Genomic DNA, 12,403 nt, shown 5'->3' on the forward strand with positions numbered 1-12,403 from the left:
TCATCTCATATTCTCTATGTTCGGCAGCAAGTTTTATTTGAGGCAAGCAAAAGTAATCAAAAGGGCTAAATTTAGTGGGACAAAGGTCCCCAAGATCAATCGCAGGAGGAACGGGTTCCTCCTTTGGCCCTTCATAGTGCACAACTATTTCATCACTAAAAGCATTCTTTTGGCAAAATCTAGTGAGCCTATACTCAAGAGAGTATCCTATCTCATTGTTTCGAAGGGAAAAATCATTATTAAGCTCGTTAACGCAATCAACCAAGACATTGGCAGGAACCTTTTTTCTAAGGTTTTCATTAAAAGCAACATAGTCCGAAGAATGAAAATGCCTAAATTCCTCTTGATCATAGAGGATTGCCTCTATGGGAGGACGATCGGCGTCCACCCTATAGTGCGCAAAGATTTCTTTGGCCTCTCTTATGTTAAATCTAAACTCATGAGCCAAAAAGATAGTAACAACGCGTTTAATAGAAGAATGCTCAATATTGGAAAATTCTAGAAAAATTCTTTGTATGCAAGGATGCATATGCATAAATTGTCTTTCAAGATGATGCGGAGCATCCTACGGTCATCACCATGTCAAGAGTCCGTTTGGCAAGTGACACGTGCGACCTCTACTTCTCATACATAAAGGTGAATCTTCTACTTTACACGTGCTCACTTGACCCCTTCGAGGATGGTATACTACTTGATACTTCTCCCGTGTGCATGCATAGGTATTGTCGGAACTTCACGGATGTCAAGGAGGAGTGCAAGCGCCAAGGAACGACTACACCATCCGCGAGGGAGGCATGGAAGAGAAGATGGAAGAAATGGAGCTGCTACGATCTACAGCCACCGGACGTCCGACGCCTGGAGCTCCAGCCAGCCCAAAAGTGCAACCGACGAAAGCTACAGCGGCCGGACGACCGACGAACGCCGGACGTCCGACAAGTCCCAGCGCACGGACAACCGACACCGACCGAACGACCGGTGCCACGGCGACAGAACAATATTTACGGAAGTCCGAAGACTTCCGAACGTCCGGACCGTCCCGAGCTTCAGTACGTCCGACGCCTGTGTGCACAGCCGCGGGCCTTTGGCCTTGTATCCCTCTCCCACTTACCCCTTCGTGGCTTAGACTATAAATAGACCACCTCCACCTCCTTTCTAGGGTTAGCAAATATGATAGCTCATTCTTAGGTGAGCTTTTCTCCTATCTCTACTCTTGAGAGAGAGAGAGACTACCACTCCATTGGAGGCCAAGACCTCCATCTAGGAGAAGATCCCACGGGATATCATCAAGACCCCCCTCGTGGAAAGATCCGTCTAGGATATCGTCAAGACCTCATCTCCTCTTGGGTTTGAGATGAACTTTACCTTGTATCTTTCCCTTTGTTTTTCATGTACCTTGTGACCTTGTGTGTTTGATTGTCTAGTGGATGTGTGATCGGATTTGTCCTTGAGTGTTTCCCCTTGTGATTTCTCCACGTTTTTCCCGTGTTCTTCATGCTCTTCGAGGGATCCCACTCCAAACGTGAAAGATCGGTCTACACCGGGTTTGCCCCGTATCATATGGTATCATGAGCCACGTTGATCATGTATTTGGAGTCCCTCCCACCGTTTTCTAGCCTTCTTTTGCTTGATTTCGTCCTAAAATTCGAAAATCCCCACCAAAAATAGCCCCAATTTTTTTTGTGATTTGTTGGTTTTGATGATGTTTTGTTGATTTTGATCCGTGGATTTGCTTGGTTTCAAGTGGATCTAGCATCTTCCCAAGTTTCCTCATCTTTCATCCACGAAATCCCGCGAATTTTGACCCTAAAATCTCTATTTTCCGCCCAAAATCGCGTCCTCGAACTCGCATCTCGCGTTGACCCCGACCCCCCAGACGACCGGCGTTTTACGGACGTCCGGAGCCCCAGGAACGACCGGACGTCCGACCTTTTCCGGACGACCGGAACACCTAACCCGAACCAAATTTACAGATTTCCGACTTTCCCGGACGTCCGACGCCCCGGACATCCGACCTTTCCGGACGTCCGTAACCTGTAGGTTTTGACTTCGGCTGATTCTTTTTTCGGCCATAACTAATTCATCCGAATTCCGATTTTGACGTTCTTTAGCTCGTTTTGAAGCTCTTGACATCCCCCTTCCCACAAAAATACTACCAATACCATTTGACTCCATCAAAGTTTTGAAAATTTGGCAAGTTTGCCTAGGCCCTCCACCATATCATCCGCATAGCTATCACCGACTTCCGCAACCTAACCCATTTTGTTCACCATAGCATTAGTGGTTGCTTGAGTAGTGATTCGAGTCTCCTAAGGTGTTTCGGCTACTTAGGGACAATTGCTTCTTCATCAACCACTACCACCACTTCCGCATTGCCAAGTGCAAACCTCAACCGCTTTCTGCTACTACCATTTGGCATTTGCCTATGAGATTTTGAGTTTATGGTTTTTCCGTTTCCTAGGGTGTTTCGGCTAACTAGGAACGGGTCGACATCGGCAACACCGCCTCTCATCATCACCAAGGACGGTAACCTCGACGACACCATTGTATATTCCCTTGCAATTGCATTGTTAACCCCTAGCCCATTTTGCGTCACTTGCCTATCGAGACTAGCCATTTGAGTATTGCCGGGCCACGTTACTTGTGCACATTAGTGATCTACACCATCCATTGCATACATATCATATCATATTGGTATCATATCTTGTGTCACAAGTTTGTTCCCGTGCATATACACAATTGCTATCTTGGTTTGTGCATTGTGCAAAATTGGCCATACAAAAAAAAAGAAAGAGAATAAGCTTTTAAGCAAAGAAAAAGAGTGAGCAAAGAGCTTGTAAGCAATAGCCATAGCATCAAAATATATCATATGGTATCATATTTTATCATCTTGGATCATTGTGTGAGAAACACCGGGAACCATACATACATAGCATACTTGGGATAGAACGTTTATCCATTTTGCATCTTATATGTTGTGCACAAGTGTCGTATCCGCCTATTGAGCAATCGTGCTAGCGTCTCTCTTGAGTTGTGAAACACGAGCGTTTTCTGTGGATTCCACATTTTGTGCTCATTCCTTGGTTGCACGACCCCATTTTATCTATCCCTGTGTGTGTCTCCGTGTACCACATATTGCTATTGGTCTACTTGTTTCACTTGCGAATTTGTGAATCTCTTTCAACATTATTGACTCTTGCTAACATTTTGCATCAAATTTTTGTGCCAATATCCTCACCGAGCTCTACCATAAGCTTTACTTGATAGGTGTGAGTGAACAAGTCCGGTACCAATTCCACTATTCTTTCATCTCACATTGAGTGAAACGGGATACATCCTCAACTTTGGGAAAATGTAACTTGGTATTGTTTATCTCATTTCCTACTCACCTCTACTCGAGTCTTGTGATGGATAGGCAAGGCATTTCATCTTCGGTCTACAACAACAACGACGAGTTCGATGCCACGAACAACAACTACGACACCAAGATGCAAGCTCAAATGGAGGAGATCAAAGCCCTCATCAAGTCCTACAAGCGATCTTCCTCATCTTCGAGAAGACGCTCAAGAGCACATGCTTCCGAGCTACCATCTCCGGCAAGATCACATCAGCATCGACACCATCACCAACAACAACGTGAAGGTCAAGAGCTCAACACCAACTACCGCTCAACGACTTCACCATCTCCCTTGGCATCTCCGCCAAGCGATTTCAAGGCATCTTCGCCTACGGACATACGGCATCTTCGCCAACAAGCACCCCAAGACTACGCTCAAGAGAAGCTCCCCAAGCTCAAGTCCACGACTTCTACAAGCTACTACGACCTCGACATCGACCACGCGATTCCTTTCTATGGGACCCACGAACCCGAGGAGTATCTCGAGTGGGAGCGCTTAATGGACGACTACCTCAAGCTACATCAAGTTCCTCCCGAAGATCAAGTGAAGTGCGCCACAAGAAACTTCCATGACTACGCCTCGTCTTGGTGGCTTCACACACCTTCGGAGTACTACGACATGAGTTGGCCCAAGACGAAGAGAGCTTTGCGGCGAGAGTTTGTGCCTCCAACCTACACGGAACAACTTCGACGCCAATTGGAGAACACCACCCAAGGAACTAAGTCCATCGACAAGTACTTCAAGGAGATGAAGATTGCCTTGCGACGAGCCGGCATGGATGACCCCATTTCGATGAAGTTCCACTTCATGATGGGATTGAACAATGACATCTACAAGACTATCTTCCTCGAGAACTACAAGTCCATCAATGACTACTACATTGGTGCTCTCAAGGCGGAACAAGTACTCATGAAGGCCAAGGCTTCTCCACCCCAAGCACACTTCACGGCGACCAAGCTCTACGACTATGAGCATGAGGATAGTACCACCAAGATGTCCAAGCCCGACGAGCTCCACGACGATGCTCCCAAGTTCGACTTCACCGCCATCCCTCTTTGTGGCATTGATGATGCCGAGTCTACTTTGACTCTTTTTCAAGACGGTGCAGCGATGAGTACGACTACGGAGACCTTCAAGGACCAAGCTTTGGAGGCAAGCGACAAGGTGGCGAGCAAGGATGATGCTTCCATCTTAGGAGGCGAGAGTGATGATGTGCCATCTTCGGCCTTCATCCACGGCAATGATGACCAGATGACCGAGCAGGGGATTTTCCCTTCGTTCATGGTGGAAAACGATGATGTGCCATCTTTGGCCTTCATCCACGGCGACAACGACGAGATGGTTGAGCATGGGATTTTCCCTTCGACCACGGCGACATACGATGACTTGTGTGACTTTTGCCACCATATTGAGAGTGAGAGTGACTTCACCACTAGCCCCATATATGATGAGTTGCCACAAATCCCATGTGAGGAGAGCCACAACCCCCACCACTTGAGTGAGATGAGTGACACCACCATACGTGACTTTGAGTGCACCTATTTTGAGGGAGTGAGTGAACCACCACATAGAGAGAGTGAGATAGTTGATAGGTCATGTGAGGCCACTTTCAACACTAACGCCTTGACCTCTACCTCTATTGTGTCTTCTCATTTGGTGCTAGGTCCCATTTATGATGACGCGCCGGTCCTCGACAATTTCGTCCTCCCTTTGGACAAGACGATGGCCATGGTGGAACATGATGCACCCCCACACGGTTCCATCAAGATGAAGATAACCACCATTTGGTCTTTCCCACCTCACCTACACCACTTGAGTGGAATGAACAAGGTAATATAGGTGAAGGTGATGCTCTAGTCCCACTAGTGGACATTCTTGACATTGATTGCTTGCATGATGTTGATCCACCTAGTACCTTGCTTCATGCTAGTACGATTTCCCCATGCGATGATTTGCCCATTTATGATGAGTTTGATGATTGTCATGTGGACTCTATTAGTTGTGATGCCATGTTACATAGGATTTCTTGTGACAATTCTTTAGGTCACATCATGTTTGCTAATTTGCTTGACTTGTCATATGCTATGCATGAGATCAACCATATGTCTTATTTGCAATATCTTCATAGTGACTATGCATATGCCATTAAAATAAACCCAGTTTGCACATATGGCATAGATGACAAGCCCATGGTTATTGGCATTTGTTTTTCTTGTGATGATATTGATACGCTCCCTTTGCATCATTTATCTCATATGCCATGCCATGACCATCTAGCTTCGGATATGCATTGTTTTGGATGTTGTCCATTTTCTCCATATGATGTTTCCAATGTTGTTCATGAGGAGACCCCCATAGTTTCCACATACATGTTAGGAGATTTTGATACATCCCATCCATTGCATGATCCCAATAATTATGTGCACAATATGTTTCCCTTGAATGAAAATGCTTTTGATGTGCCATATACTTGCATTCTCAATTTATGTCTCCATCGTGTCATACATAATAACTATTCTTTCATGATGGATGACATGTTCATATACCATGCATCAAATTTCTTTGAGCCATGCTCATCTTGTGCTAACTCTAATGTGCACATACACATCATGATGGATGATGTGTACATTTACCACGCACACAATTTCTTTGGTTTGTGTCTCTTTTGTGTAGGTACCCATGAATACTTGTCAACCTCGCAATCCCACGAGTTGACAAAACGAGCTCTAGAGAGCAACGATGATTTGGGATCCCATGGATTGTCTTTCCCACCGCTCTCTTTGCACAAATACTTCGCGCATTCATTCTACATGGCCCTCACTTGGCTATGGGTTATTGTTCATTACATATCATATGCCCATCTTGCCATGTTCACTTTGCATGATATGCTCATTCCTATGCCTTTGACATGCATTTGTGACCCATGCTTTGCATTACACATGATGATTGATTCTAGTACTTGTATGTGTATTTGCAAGCTTGGTGGAGATATTGCTTGTTCTTGCCATGCTCCTTTTGTGCACCATTCCTATGATGATACTTCCATCTTGCTTCATGTTCGTGCTTGCGATATGTGATGTGCACTCCCTATGCCTACTATTTGCTCACATGACATGATTGCCATGATTTATTATAGTCTGTTGCATCTTCACTCCACTAGTTTGCACAACTTGATTACTATGCTTGCTTATGTTGCATCACCAATGACTCATACTTGCTCATTTCATGCGGTTGATGACAACCATCTATATGCTTTGCACATGATTCATATTGTTTCTTGTCACATATCTCCATATGTTGCCTCTCTCATGCTAGATTTGCCATGTATTGAGTGCAACCATGCTATTAGTATTGCTCATGAGTTTGCCCCCATAGCATTCTCACATATGTTTGGAGATTTTGACATAATTCTTGTGAAGCATGATTGTCTTACTTCTTTGCACCATATACCTAGTGCCATGAATATTGCCATTGTTGCATCATATTATTCATGCACTTGTGCTTCTAATGGTTTTGTGCAAAAGATGAGAACCATCATGATGGATGATGTGTTTGTCTACCATGCACATACTTTCTTTGTTTTGTTTTGTGCATGTGTAGGACACTTGGACTTTGCGTCGACTTCCACTTCATGTGAGTTGACCATTCGAGCTCGTGAGAGCGAGCCTCTTACAATCTACCATGACTCGCTTCTACACCACATTTGCTTCCACTTTGGCATTGTGAAGAATGCACAAGTACACACTTTCAAGGTGACATCCTTATTGAGCTTGGATATTGTGGATCATACTTCATGTGTTGCTTGCACCATTTGCACGCATGTTCGAGATATTGCTTTCACCCATGATTGCCACATTTCCATGCTTCATGATATATATACCTTGTGTGTTGCATCCAATTCTTGGACTACTTGCTACTATCATATTGTTGGTTGCACCAATATCATTTCTTCACATATGCCATGTCCCTTTACTTGTCACATGATTCACTTGATTGCTTCACACATGATGAACAATTGCTCTTTCTATTGTGTTGAGTGCCACACTATATTCACTACACCCTATGCACGTTATGCTTGGATTGTCTTCCACTTGACCCATGTGTTTAGACACTTCATTTTATTTGGTGTTGTGAATACTTCCTATGCCTTCCATAGACCTTTCATTGAGCAATTTGTGAATGCTTGCTATGACCTCGAGGTAGATGCTTATTCTCTTGTCACACATATTTGCATCTCTACCTCACATTTGCATACTTGTCCACACGATATTTTTGCTTGTGCTCGATTGCTATGCTTACATGCCATGTCACAATCCTTTGTCACACCCGATGCTATACTTGATGACAACACTTGTTTGGTGAATCACCTCTTGAATGATTGGTTTTGCACTACCGCTAACCACATTTGTTTTTCCAAGTGTTTGTTGTTCTTGCTTCTTTTGAAGGAATCACTAGACGGTGCGACATTGGAGAGTGCCCATTTCGAGTTTCAAGATGATGAGTGCTTGGTGACCGACCACTTCGACACGGAACCACCATCTCTTTCCCATGGTGATTTGGTTTTCGATCCGAGGTTGGATCTTTTCCAAGGGGGAGGGGATGATGCGGAGCATCCTACGGTCATCACCATGTCAAGAGTCCGTTTGGCAAGTGACACGTGTGACCTCTACTTCTCATACATAAAGGTGAATCTTCTCCTTTACACGTGCTCACTTGACCCCTTCGAGGATGGTATACTACTTGACACTTCTCCCGTGTGCATGCATAGGTATTGTCGGAGCTTCACGGATGTCAAGGAGGAGTGCAAGCGCCAAGGAACGACTACACCATCCGCGAGGGAGGCATGGAAGAGAAGACGAAAGAAATGGAGCTGCTACGATCTACAACCACCGGACGACCGGACAACGCCGGACGTCTGACGCCTCGAGCTCCAGCCAGCCCAAAAGTCCAACCGACGAAATCTACAGCGGCCGGACGACCGACGAACACTGGATGTCCGACAAGTCCCAGCGCACGGACGACCGACACCGACCGGATGACCGGTGCCACGGCAACAGAACAATATTTACGGAAGTCCGAAGACTTCCGGACGTCCGAACCGTCCCGAGCTTCCGAACATCCGACGCCTGTGTGCACAGCCGCGGGCCTTTGGCCTTGTATCCCTCTCCCACTTACCGCTTCGTGGCTTAGACTATAAATAGACCAACTCCACCTCCTTTCTAGGGTTAGCAAATATGATAGCTCATTCTTAGGTGAGCTTTGCTCCTACCTCTACTCTTGAGAGAGAGAGACTACCACTCCATTGGAGGCCAAGACCTCCATCTAGGAGAAGATCCCATGGGATATCATCAAGACCCCCCTCGTGGGAAGATCCGTCTAGGATATCGTCAAGACCTCATCTCCTCTTGGGTTTGAGATGAACTTTACCTTGTATCTTTCCCTTTGTTGTTCATGTACCTTGTGACCTTGTGTGTTTGATTGTCTAGTGGATGTGTGATCGGATTTGTCCTTGATTGTTTCCCATTGTGATTTCTCCCCGTTCTTCCCCGTGTTCTTCGTGCTCTTCGAGGGATCCCACTCCAAACGTGAAAGATCGGCCTACACCGGGTTTGCCCCGTATCACAAGCTCAACTACAAGCATAGTGATGGCATCCACAAGACTACTGGTTCGATGAAGAATAGAACCACCCATGGAAGGTAAAGCACCGGCACAAGTAAAGAAATCCTAAATAACAACCTTTCCAATGATATTACCACTACCAATTCGAAACTTTTTAGTATGTAAGATAGGGGGTTCATTGGTCGGAGCCTCGAGATTTTCCATGTTATCATTATTGTCCATATTGACGATAATCTCCCCAATTTCAGACATAGCGGCAAATAAAAGCAAGGTGGAAAAAATGAGCGAAAGAGAGAGGAGGAGATTGGGAAAGAGATGGCGAATAAAACGACAAGGGGGAAGTGGGGGAGAGGAAAACGAGAGGCAAATGGCAAATAATGTAAATGCAAGGGAGATGGGTTTGTGATGGGTACTCGGTATGTCTTGACTTGATCGAAGACCTCCCCGGCAACGGCGCCAGAAGTCCTTCTTGCTACGTCTTGAGCTTGCGTTGGTTTTCCTCGAAGAGGAGAGGGTGATGCAGCGATAGTAGCGTAAGTATTTCCCTCAGTTTTTGAGAACCAAGGTATCAGTCCAGTAGGAGGCTCCTCAAAAGTCCCACGCACCTACACAAACAAACTAAGAACTCGCAACCAACTCAATAAAGGGGTTGTCAATCCCTTCACGGCCACTTGCGAAAGTGAGATCTAATAAAGATAGTATGATAAGCTAAATATATTTTTGGTATTTTATAATATAGATGCAAAAACTAAAGATGCAAATAAAAGTAAATTGAAAGCAAATATGATAAGAGATAGACCCGGGGGCCATAGGTTTCACTAGAGGCTTCTCTCAAGATAGCATAAGTATTACGGTGGGTGAACAAATTATTGTCAAGCAATTGATAGAAAAGCGCATAGTTATGAGATTATCTAGGCATGATCATGTATAGAGGCATCATGTCCATAACAAGTAGACCTACTCCTGCCTGCATCTACTACTATTACTCCACACATCGACCGACTCCTGCCTGCATCTAGACTATTAAGTTCATAAGAACAGAGTAACGCATTAAGCAAGATGACATGATGTAGAGGGATAAACTCATGCAATATGATATAAACCCCATCTTGTTATCCTCGATGGCAACAATACAATACGTGCCTTGCAACCCTTTCTGTCACTGGGTAAGGACACCGCAAGATTGAACCCAAAGCTAAGCACTTATCCCATGGCAAGAAAGATCAATCAAGTAGGACAAACCAAACTGATAATTCGAAGAGACTTGCAAAGATAACTCAATCACACATAAAAGAATTCAGAAGATTCAAATATTATTCATAGATAAACTTGATCATAAACCCATAATTCATCGGATCTCGACAAACACACTATGTATTGCGGGGTAAGGACACCGCAAGATTGAACCCAAAGCTAAGCACTTATCCCATGGCAAGAAAGATCAATCAAGTAGGACAAACCAAACTGATAATTCGAAGAGACTTGCAAAGATAACTCAATCACACATAAAAGAATTCAGAAGATTCAAATATTATTCATAGATAAACTTGATCATAAACCCATAATTCATCGGATCTCGACAAACACACTGCAAAAAGAGTTTACATCGAATAGATCTCCACAAGAGAGGGGGAGAACATTGTATTGAGATCCAAAAAGAGAGAAGAAGCCATCTAGCTAATAACTATGGACCCGTAGGTCTTTGGTAAACTACTCACAACTCATCGGAGGGGCAAGGGTGTTGATTTAGAAGCCCTCCGTGGTTGATTCCCCCTCCGGCAGAGTGTCGACGAAGGCTCCAAGATGAGATTTTACGGATACAGAACGTTACGGCGGTGGAAATTGTGTTTCGTGGTGCCCCTGGATATTTTCGGGGTACGTAGGTATATATAGGAGGAAGAAGTACGTCGATGGACGCCCGAGGGGCCCACAAGATTGGGGGCGCGCCCTACAGGGAGGGGGGCTCCTCGTGGGGGCCTCGGCTGCTTCTTGACTTGCACTCCAAGCCCTCTGGATCACGTTCGTTCCAAAAATCACACTCCCAAAGGTTTCATTCCGTTTGGACTCCGTTTGATATTCCTTTTCTTCGAAATACTAAAATAGGCAAAAAAACAGCAATATGGGCTGGGCCTCCGGTTAGTTAGTTAGTCCCAAAAATGATATAAATGTGTAAAATAAAGCCCATAAACATCAAAAAGGGGTAATATAAAAGCATGGAACAATCAAAAATTATAGATACGTTGGAGACGTATCAATGCAGTGATTGCTTGATTGCTTGATTGCTTGTCGTGGTTACCGTTCGTGCGAGCTAGATTGTGTCGCAGCCAGAGTCCCTGCGGAGTGGAGTTCACCACCTTCGTCGTTATTCCATTGCTAGAAGATTTCTGCTGCTACGAGTTGTTCTGCTGCTAGCATAGAGCAAGTGTAGTACCGCAGGCATAGTGTCGCTGTGCTGGTGTGATCCTATGTAACATCAGACACTTGTATTATTATCATTTGTAATAAGAGTTGATTTGTTCTATGTCAAGCAGTACCGTATTCCAGAAGACTTCTTCTCGATCTCTGGGCTGGAATATGGGGCGTTCCGGTTCCTCTGAGCTAGGGTGCCACACGTTGGCCAGGCCATCCCTCTACTCCCACACATTGTTCGGCGGCGACAGCTCCACTGGCCCACCCTGCACCTGAACAAGTCAACCCTCGTACTCCCCTCTGTCTGCGTCTTCCCCCGCTCCGGTTCGTTCGGTCCGAGGTCTTGACGTCGTCCTCCGCCTTGCCTCTCTCTCTGCGGCACCGCCGTTTGTCGTTCCCAACATGGTCAGCAAAACAAGAGGAATCGAGAGACAATTGTTCATCGAGAGGCTGACAGTCCCGGGCCCACCATGTCCATGGCCTAAGTTTTGTTGTTTAACATGCGCAGCCCACAACATGTTTCAACTTTTTTTGGATCCAGCAGGTATCAAGCGGCCCATGGGCCTCCCAGCCTAGCTTGTCTATAACATCAGCAGCCCAAGTTATATTTGTTTTTTCAAGACGACACACAACTCAGTTCTATTTTTCTATAAGAATGCAAAACTGAACCTATGTTTTCCCTTCTATAATAGTATATATATTTATATTTATATCTTATTTTATTACATATATATAATACAAAAAAACAAGGTTCCGTTAAACCTATCGTTTGTCCAACCATTTTATAGACCTTCCCACTTCCTTTATTTTTTGTTTTCATTAATCCTATATCTGAATTTTCTCCCACTTTCTTTTCCGATGTAATCTGAGTTTTCTCCCTGTACTTTTCCCTAGAACCAACTCAACTGTCCCACGTCTATCCTAAAAAATAATAATACCCCACGTCCTGTTAACTCATCAAATTAAAATGATATTTTAT

Source organism: Triticum aestivum, chromosome 1B (assembly GCF_018294505.1).
Source record: "Triticum aestivum cultivar Chinese Spring chromosome 1B, IWGSC CS RefSeq v2.1, whole genome shotgun sequence".
NCBI lineage: Eukaryota > Viridiplantae > Streptophyta > Magnoliopsida > Poales > Poaceae > Triticum > Triticum aestivum.